Source organism: Parambassis ranga, chromosome 9, assembly GCF_900634625.1.
Source record: "Parambassis ranga chromosome 9, fParRan2.1, whole genome shotgun sequence".
In the NCBI taxonomy this organism is placed as follows: domain Eukaryota; kingdom Metazoa; phylum Chordata; class Actinopteri; family Ambassidae; genus Parambassis; species Parambassis ranga.
Window position 1 is genome coordinate 18,845,748 of NC_041030.1, and position 9,387 is coordinate 18,855,134.

At 41.3% G+C, this 9,387-nt stretch overlaps 1 non-coding gene across 1 annotated transcript; it reads left to right on the plus strand.

The window, feature by feature from the left end:
* Positions 1–7,877: 7,877 nt before the first annotated feature.
* trnar-ucg (transfer RNA arginine (anticodon UCG)) lies at positions 7,878–7,950 on the plus strand. The gene has a single exon. It is a non-coding gene; the product is annotated as a tRNA-Arg (tRNA).
* Positions 7,951–9,387: the final 1,437 nt, after the last annotated feature.

Consider the following 9,387-nt stretch of genomic DNA (forward strand, 5'->3'; position numbering starts at 1 on the left):
TAAGACTTAATGAATTATTAGGTCATTAAACCGAACCTCCATCTACCACCTTTAACTTTCGGATTCTTCCCTCCTTTCGCTCCTATTCTGTAGCCTGATTCAGCAGTGACGCCCGCTGGCACCCTGCCTGCACCTGCCCCTCCAGATTACAGACACAAACGGTCACCGCACTGTGTTCCTCTGCAGCTATCAGCCACAGGACAGCTGTGTTTCCCGGTTACAGCCAGAGCTTGGCAGACGCCCCAAACCACACTTCAAACACAGTTTGGATGTAGAAGTAGAGCTCTCCTGCACCCTGCATATGTGCTGATGATCCGAGCTCCGAGCCACGTTTCTCCTCTGCCAGTCAAATTGGATGGAGGGGTTGTTTACGCAACATATTTCCAAAACTTGCCCACGGATTGTGCTGAAATTTGGGGATTCGTTGTTTGTGTGGTGGATAAGTGGGTGCCTGGAGGTGTGATCATTATATGAAGGTGAAGAGATCAGAAATCAAGGGGTTATTATTGGAAAACCAAGGCTAGAAGACAAACAAAGTTTTGGAAGTTTGGGAAAACAAAGCTGCCAAAATGTTGCTGCCAGTAGGGAAATAATTCAGTGCTCATATTCTTTAATGAAGCTGCAACAATGAATATGGATTTCGGTCTGGGCAGCAACTTCTGGAGCCATAAAATGAGTGGCGAAAAAACTGCAGTTCCTTGAACGACCACTTGAGGATGGACCTAAATAGGAGCCAATCCCAATCTAGCGTCCGTGAGGTCTCAAGAGCCATCTCTGTGGGAAGCTCCAACCGGCACCATCTTGAAGCCATCCTTATATTTTAAAGCAGAGAATATATGGATATATCTCTTCTCCATAAAACAACTGAAGAGTCTGTGATGATAAAGAAAAACTGTTATTTAGCTTTCAGCTCCCTAATCAAACTTTAACTGACTGTTTCATTACCATTCTTTCTGTGTGGCGTATTACACAGGAGGCTGGAGGCTGTGGGTGGATTTTTACATTTATAAATTAAAAGGCAAGATTGAATTATGTAGCACATTTTATAAACACAATATGCTTTCACATAAAGCTTGAAAAAAATGAAAGGAGATGAAACAGAATACTAGAAAAAGAACTTTGCCACTCAGAAGGACCTGTTTGTGGAATATTGTGGACTTTTGCAGCATTTTCTTGTAGTGACCAGGTATATTTAATAACCTTATTTGGCCTTTAAAACTTGATTTGCTTCTATATCTTTATTAATATCACTGTCTTGCTGTATTAAACGTTTCTCTTGCTCGCCTAATATAGATATGAACACCCCGACATACACACTTACTGTAAAGTGAGGAGTCAGCGCTTTAACACATATTGTTTCATTTTCAATCCATTGCTGTTTTATGGAGCCGAGACCATCCTTACAAAGTGCACTCTGCTGAGAGTCTGTAATAACCTCCATATGTTTCCACCTATAAGAGCCCCGAACAGAAACTAAAGCTGAGTGCTCAGCCTTAACTGGCATCGGAGAATGGCGACAATACTTTAATTTAGAAGCCATCAGTTGCTTTGCTTTAACAGCTTTCACACGCACAGTATTACCATTGTAGAAGCAGATTGAAATGTTTGGTATGAGTCAAAGCACGCCGCCTCCAGCATTCCTCTGAGTCTGACGATGCAATTTATAAAAAACATTAATAAGATCTGTAAGAGGTTATGGCTGGGTATGAGAAGACATTCCAGAAAGGCAATGTAAGTACCATGAGGGCGAACATCCAGCCTCACTGTCTGCAGTAATTGTGGTGTGGATTGGTAAAGTGGAGCATTTGTCACACAGGTCAAGGTTTAAGTTCAAGACTGATGCTTTAACTACAGTATATGTACATATATGTGAGGGAGGAATGACACTGACGGAAAGTGAAGCAGTCATAAAACTATGTGACCTGAAAAGTGCAAGTGATTACTTTTGAAATCTCACTGAGTTTTCAAAATCTCCTCCCCTACCTTTAAAGGATGGATTTGTGTTAGCAGACAGTAGCTAATTAGTTAGCTAACTGAGCCAGTGCACCAGCATCATGATTAAGGCACATTATAGAAACACAGCTCGCAGCATGACACCATCTTCATGTCTGACCTCACATCAGTCCAGCACAACTGTATGAACACAACTGTATAAATGTACTTGTAACTACAGACATTGTAGAAATGTAGTGGAGTAGAAAGTACAGATAATAGCTGCAAAATATAATTGAGTAAAAGTATAAATACATAAAAAATTACTTAAGTACAGTAACGAAGTACAAATACTTAGTTACATTCCACCACTGTGTCAACTAACGTCCTATTTAATAATGAAAGAAACTCATTCAGCCAGAAAAACCAGTAAAATCAGCCCATCATCATAACATAAGGTCAATATTTTAGTTCTTAAATAAAGAACATGTGTACATCTCTACATGAGATGAGATGAAGAGATTTCTGTCTCTTTTGGACGTGTCAGTGTCCAACAGTGATCCTGCTCGTCCCAAAACTCAGATGATGTTATTAGCTGGAATTCCTTTTGTGACTAAATTACTGAACATTTATACCTCGTATGTAATAAGAAGACAAAGTAAAAACACTGAGATAAAGTATCAGTATTTCTAAGTGAACAGGTGCTTTATTCTGCTGCCTGCAAAGTGGCTATAGAAGCAGTTTCGATAAGCAGCGTGGTGGTGATTAGCAAGAGCAGTAAATTCCATGGAGGCCTCTATTAGAGTAATTACTTGGAAAGAACAAGGAGGCTTTTCCCAGAAGTAAGCATTAATAAATTCCTATTGATTGATTATGGTCTCATACGGACGAAGAGGAGCTTAAACCAGATTTGACTCTGAGAGCTGTGCGTTGCAAATTTACACTTTTATTAGAAACAATGTCTCTTAAAGTGAAGGTCAATTCCAGCTGTCATACACTGATTTATAATTTAGTTGAAGCCTAATGAGTCCATCAAACTTGTCATCAAGGACACAAGATGGCAGTTATGATCTTGCTGCTTCTTCACCTCCTCCTCCTCCTCTTCCTCCTCCTTCTCCTCCAGACAGAGCAGAAGATCATTAATCTGAGTGTGTGCGCTTTTGACTGAGCTGCAAATAGGCCCTAACTGCCTCCCTGCAGGTCCTGCCACAGACGATTATCATTGCAACGATTAAAGCAGTGAGTAATGCCCCCGCCCCCCACCACCTCCCACTGCACCCCCCTAGGGCTTGCCGCCGCCCATCTCCTCCATCACTGCCACTGACCCTCTTGTTAGCCCAATCCTGAACCAGTGGACGTGAGGAAGCGCCGCCGGCGCTCTCCTTGCCAAGAGGTGTTTCGCTGTCATGCACCATGAGTGTATTAAGACACCTCTGGGACTTGTTTCATCGGTTGATGGTTCAGTCCGACCTTAACTTTGATTGGTAATTGTTTTAGATAAATAAATAACATGTGACGCCACAACACTGACTAATTTGAGCCCTTTTTGCCTCGGTCAAAGAAAAAAAAATGTTTTTATTCAGTGACTAACTTCTCAAACTGTCTCATTAACAGGATACTTGAGAAGTGTATCATTACTCAGCAGCTCATTCCATCATTCTTTCCCCTCCAAATCTGAGAGTGTGTTTTTTGGAGTGTGAAATCGCTCAAATGAATTGACTCTCGTTTTTATTTCTGCAACGTAATCGCCGGATAATGGGCTCAGAGCTGAAGGCGTGTTTGCTAATTTCACATCAATTAATGCTATTCAGGGAGAACCCAATAATTGATTGCTGCTACACTAACACAGCCCAAGCATACTGCTTTCATTTTCAGTGCAATTAGGGGCTCGCAACTGTAGATCTCATCATAAATCTTAATCAGGAATCCTTGCATTTCTAAGTGGAAAATGAACTCCTGTATGTATTTATAAATGCCTTAATTTCTGTTTCTTGGAAATAGAGAATGACAACAGAATCATGCTCAGCAGGAGCCGAAATTAGGAACACATAATTAATATCTGACTCTTTGGTGTAACATTTTGAATTATGACAAAAAAACAGACCAAAAAAACTAATTTCTGGACTGCTGTTGGGTTGTGTGCTGCCATTTTAGCACCTTTTTAATGTAATCTAATACATTTTAGCATATAATCATAATAATAGCATCAATCATGGAAATCAGTTTGTTGTGCTGTAACCTTGAAGCCCATGCCGAAGTGTCAAAACTTGTAGTTCACGCCACAACCACTGGGGGCTGGCTCCAGAAGCGAGTCATTTCCCATAGACTCCTATGTTAAAATGGCCGACTACACAGCAGAAATGAACATGTTTACAGCCTGGTACAAAAAACCATTCTGGTCTTAAATGATAAGTTCTAATCTTGTTTCAAACTCACTTGTTTAAATATATTCGGACTTAAAATTATGCATAATTATGGGCGTTGCCACTTCAGGTTGAGTGACAGGCGGTTGCCATATCACAGTTTCCTGCTTCTGCAATCGCCTGACCTCCTCAACTCCCCTCATGCTCCCACTCTTTGTCCGTATTTGGAGTTTTGGTGGACTGCGATGCTGCCAACATGGCGGCAGTTGGAGCGTCCCGGGGCCTTTAGAAACAAACGGGTGACGTCACAGAAGCTCTGTCCATTGTTTTTACTGTTAATGGTTGCTGTGTAACGGACACCCCCCCCCCCCCCCAAAAAAAAAAAAAAAAAAAACAACAACAACAAAAACAAATCCACATTTGGTCAATAATACATCCACCAGATATGACACACACATGGTTATGTTTATGCTAACAAACTATATGGACGAGTTGCCCAACATACATCGTTATGCTAATGGTCCATGACTGCATGTGATGTAGTGGACAGAAATAGATGCCAAGAAGCTTTGACATTTGCTCCTTTTTAGGTGACCGAGTCCAAAACAAAGGGTTCTTGCTAAACCTAACTAAAGATAGAGAAAACTAAGAGAAGAAGGGAATGAAAAATGAAACTAAGATGAAAAAATGGCACCTGCTGAGGCCTCCTGTACTCATGCTCATGTCAGTGTCATTCCCCACAACTTTACGACAAAAACGTGTTATTCAGTCCTGATAACATGCGGGCACCAACTAAAAAAAAAAAAATTTGTCAATATAACATTATTTTAAAAGGAGAACTGAACCACAGGTAACCATGGCAGCAGCACAGGGTGTAATGATTATGATAAAAACTGACTGCTAATGTGTGACGCTGACATGCAGCATGCACACACGTCTGTGTATTTTGGGTGTATTCATTTTTTGAGCTATACTCACAGTTGATAAAGTCAAGCTTACTACCTTCACAAATGACTGACTGACACACTACATAATCATCCCTGTTCTGTTTTCCGTCCCTGCCTGTCCACAGCGATTAATCTGCGCCACATGAAAGCAGTCGTCTTTCTTTACCATCGAGTATTTGCCATTGAAAAGTGGCCTTGAATGTGAAACTGTGAACTCCAAACATTCAGTAGCCGGACAAAACGCCACACCGCTGGAAATACAGTCTGCTTTTCACTGAGCTTAAAGAGCACTCGGAAGAGTCATGCTGAATTAAACATGTGGGTGAGCTGAGAGTCGTCGTCAAATGTCTAAAACATTTGGAAGAGCCTTGGCCTTTTTCTCTGCATTCATGAGTTTGTTAAGAAATTAAACCCTCAAGTGCGTTTTTGATTTTCATTTTATGTTTTTCTTCCTCTGAGGCTTGATAAATGGACAGACGGAGAAATAGAACTTATGACAGACAGTTGAATGTTTTCTCCTCAGATGGTCTCCACCTGCCTCCATTTGTGACCCACGATCGTCACCCTCCGCTCTACTGACTGCCGTCATTCTTCATCGCCGCCTCATGCTTCTTTCACAGCTGACATGTGATTGTTTGTAATTTAATGCAGCTTTGGAGCATGTCTCTTACATGAAAGGGTTTTTACTAAGTGAAAGGTCAATGCAAGGAGGTTTAGCCTTGCTTTTTTCCCCCTTTACAGCAGCAATAAGCTCACTCATCCCTGATCGATGCTTTAAAAAGCAGTTTTTTGGTTATTTACAAAGTAGCATCATAACACGCACTGCAGCAGAGAGGGAAAACAACTTTAATACTGGGCCATAAAAGAGGGATTAACAGACACACTGCCTGCGTTTCCTGCTAATTGCCAGCTTTATATCAGATCAGCTGCTGGTGAGGACTCCGTGGCAGGTAGATTTGTGGAGGAAACCTTGTTCATCAGACTGTTTCAAAGTCATGGGCGAAACCCCTGAAGGACAGATTTAACACCTCAGAAGAAGAATGGGCATCTCTGGTGCATTCACTAACTGGGTGATGAATGAATTACAGCTCCTAAATTTAGCCGGGCAGTCTACCTTGAAATCGGGCTAGACTTCCATCTTAGAGGCACAGACAGGCTGCATATTACGTCAGAAGCCACGACCTCTATTTTCGGCATTAAGGAAAAAGAAAGATTGATGCCTGACCAAACATTTCATGGCTGCCAGAATAATGTGTTGGAGATGATGCACGTTTTTTTTTTTTGTCCTGCCTTGCTAGCAGCAGATGCCAATGATGTGTGTAAACAGAGCTTGACACTGGCAAACATTTTTTTTCACAGGCTGTGGAATAATTACATATTTTTCTTCATTAATGGAGTTCATTCACAGGGTCACCAGCTTTGCCACCTGGAAAAAAAACAGCATGCTCTCAAAGATGAGCAAAGATGACTCTAAGAACCAGTGACATCACTGAGTCTTAAAGGAACCAACAGCTGTTTTGCTGGGGGGGAAAAAAGGATATTGGAAATTTACATTTGTGTGCAGAGGATGGTTTGGATTTGGTTGATTTACAGCAGACAGAACCATACAGCCAGTGGAGATCATCCATAAACTGAGCTGCTGAAGCAAACAGCCAATCAAAAACAATGATTCTGCTGCCATCAGTTTCAGCATGGGCACCATCACTAAAGTGAAAATGCACAAAAGGTGCAAGATTCAGTTTAGCAAAAAAGACAACTGACATAATTAAGATAATACACAGCAACATAGAACAAGCAGTTGTCTCCACTACATTAGTACACACTTTCATTCCTTTGATTACAAACACGTCATGATCAGAGTGACTCTGGAATCCACCTGTAGCTTCTGTGCATCAGTTTCCAGTGTATAAATAAACATCTGTGTGGTCTGATTTACATAAAAGTCCTTTTAAATACACATAATATATTTCATGGCTGCATTAATTGTTCTTGTACATTATTTGTATAAATGTAAGGTGTGCTGTGTGATCACATCTGCTTCCCTTTGGATCCAGCACACCAGTAAACACCAGTTTCTGGTTGAGTATTTTGTGTTTGCACAAACACTTGGAATTAACATGTTTCTCTTTGATGAGAACTTCACGTCTCAACCGCCTCAATTCACTACAGAAGTGCCCCTCATTGATTTCTGCAGGAAAATAATCTGCTGAAAACAACAATTTGATAAATGATTGAACCTATGACGCCTCATGTTTCTGAAATCCATCCCATCGGACATCAAATCCCACAGTTTAGGTCGTCTTTTGATGTAAGAGAATTTAATTATCGTGCAAAACAAATGCTGAGGCAACAGTGCCTGATTATAGTGAACGACATCTCTCAAGCCACATTATGATTAATATGCTCAGAGAGATGACAGTTTAAAACCTAGAATGTAAAGAGAGACGTGAATGCAGATGTTCAGGGATGAATTATGTGATGGATGTGAATCGTACGCTGTGAGCTTCACAGTCTCCAGATCTTACACCAAAGTGACCACCTGTGGCCTCTGCAGGAATACATGCTTTGTTTTCATATTTGTGTAAAGACACAGCTGTGTACATGGAGATTCAGATAAATACCTTAAGTGATGTGTGACCACGTGGCCTAATGGATAAGGCGTCTGACTTCGGATCAGAAGATTGAGGGTTCGAGTCCCTTCGTGGTTGAAGCTTTATACATAAGAAAGATGCACCACAGAATATCTCAATTTATCTCAAGGGACCTTACAATCCCAACAAACAAAAAAAGCAGCTACTGAGGTGAATTGTAATCCACTTGTGGGGAAAACCATTTTATAAAGTGGATGCTCTGAACTTCTGCTAATCTTATATTCTTAAAGCTAAAACACAAAGTCACTCAGCCAGTGAGCGGAGCTTTTATGTCCGCTACTTCAAAGCTGGAGAGGATTAGAAACAACATTTAGAGCAGATTACTGACATCACAGAGTCCTTCATCTGGATCCATTCTCTCACATCTCAATAATTGTTGTCTTAAATATCAGGAAGTTTCTGAATTATTTATATCGTAGAGTACATTTCTTGCAATAATCTGTCTGCATTGATTTTGTTAAGTTTGATCATCAGTCAAAGTTTAGCAGTTCTTCCCTTTTTCCTGTGACATGAGGGTCCTGCTGTAATAATCCTGATTGAAAGAATAAAAAACCTTATGATTGGAAGAAATGTCCTGTAAATGAGATGTTTTGACAGCTCAATAGCACATGGTTAGGATTTAGAACATGCGCTTTAAATCGACTGTCAACACTGAGTGACAACTAGCCTAATAGCCTTAAACCAGGCTAGCTGCTCTGTGAGGCTGAGTGCTTGATTTACACAAGCGTGCATGGCAACTTTTATCAGTTAGAATTAAAGACAACTCACAAACTGTAAACAAATCATAGCTGTTAACAGCTACTTGCTGAACTTAGCATGCTTGTCAGGCAGCCATACTCTTACAATATGGGTCAACATAACATCTATTTTGTTATCCAACAACCAACCAGCATGATGACCTGTTATTCTCTTCCTTTTGGGCATCAGGGCATCAGTCCATGATGTCACCCACTGCCATTGGCAGAGCGATAGGATGTGGTGGGTGGCATTTCAATCATGAGAGACTCAGCAAACTGAATGAGAAAGATTTATTATGTACAAAATTTTGAATGTGCAATGGCGTCCTAGACCTCGTTGTGAAGACCACATCCGAAAAGGGGGAGAAAACGCAAGTGGAGAGGCTGCTGATCAGAAAACCCCCCTGGGGTCTAGACCTGGTGATGGTGGTGGAGAGCTGGAGGGCAGGAGATAGGAGGCCTGAACTGGTGTGGATCTGGTGGTGCTTGGGGTGGAGAAGGGTTGCCAGGTTCGATCAGAAGAAAGCTGGAGAGGAGATGGAGACTTTGGCCCCGTTCACACTGGAGAAAGTCATTCCAGAGTAGGATTGAGCCCAGACAGCCTTTAAGCTGGATGCGTTCAGACCTATTTTCAAATCTGGCTAGCACACAGTTGTGTCCGCACTCAATCTGGCTTCATCCAGCGTGTTTGCTGTTCTCCAAACCACTAGGTGGCGCCTCGTAATATGGCTAATAATGTGGCAAGCCGGATTTGCTG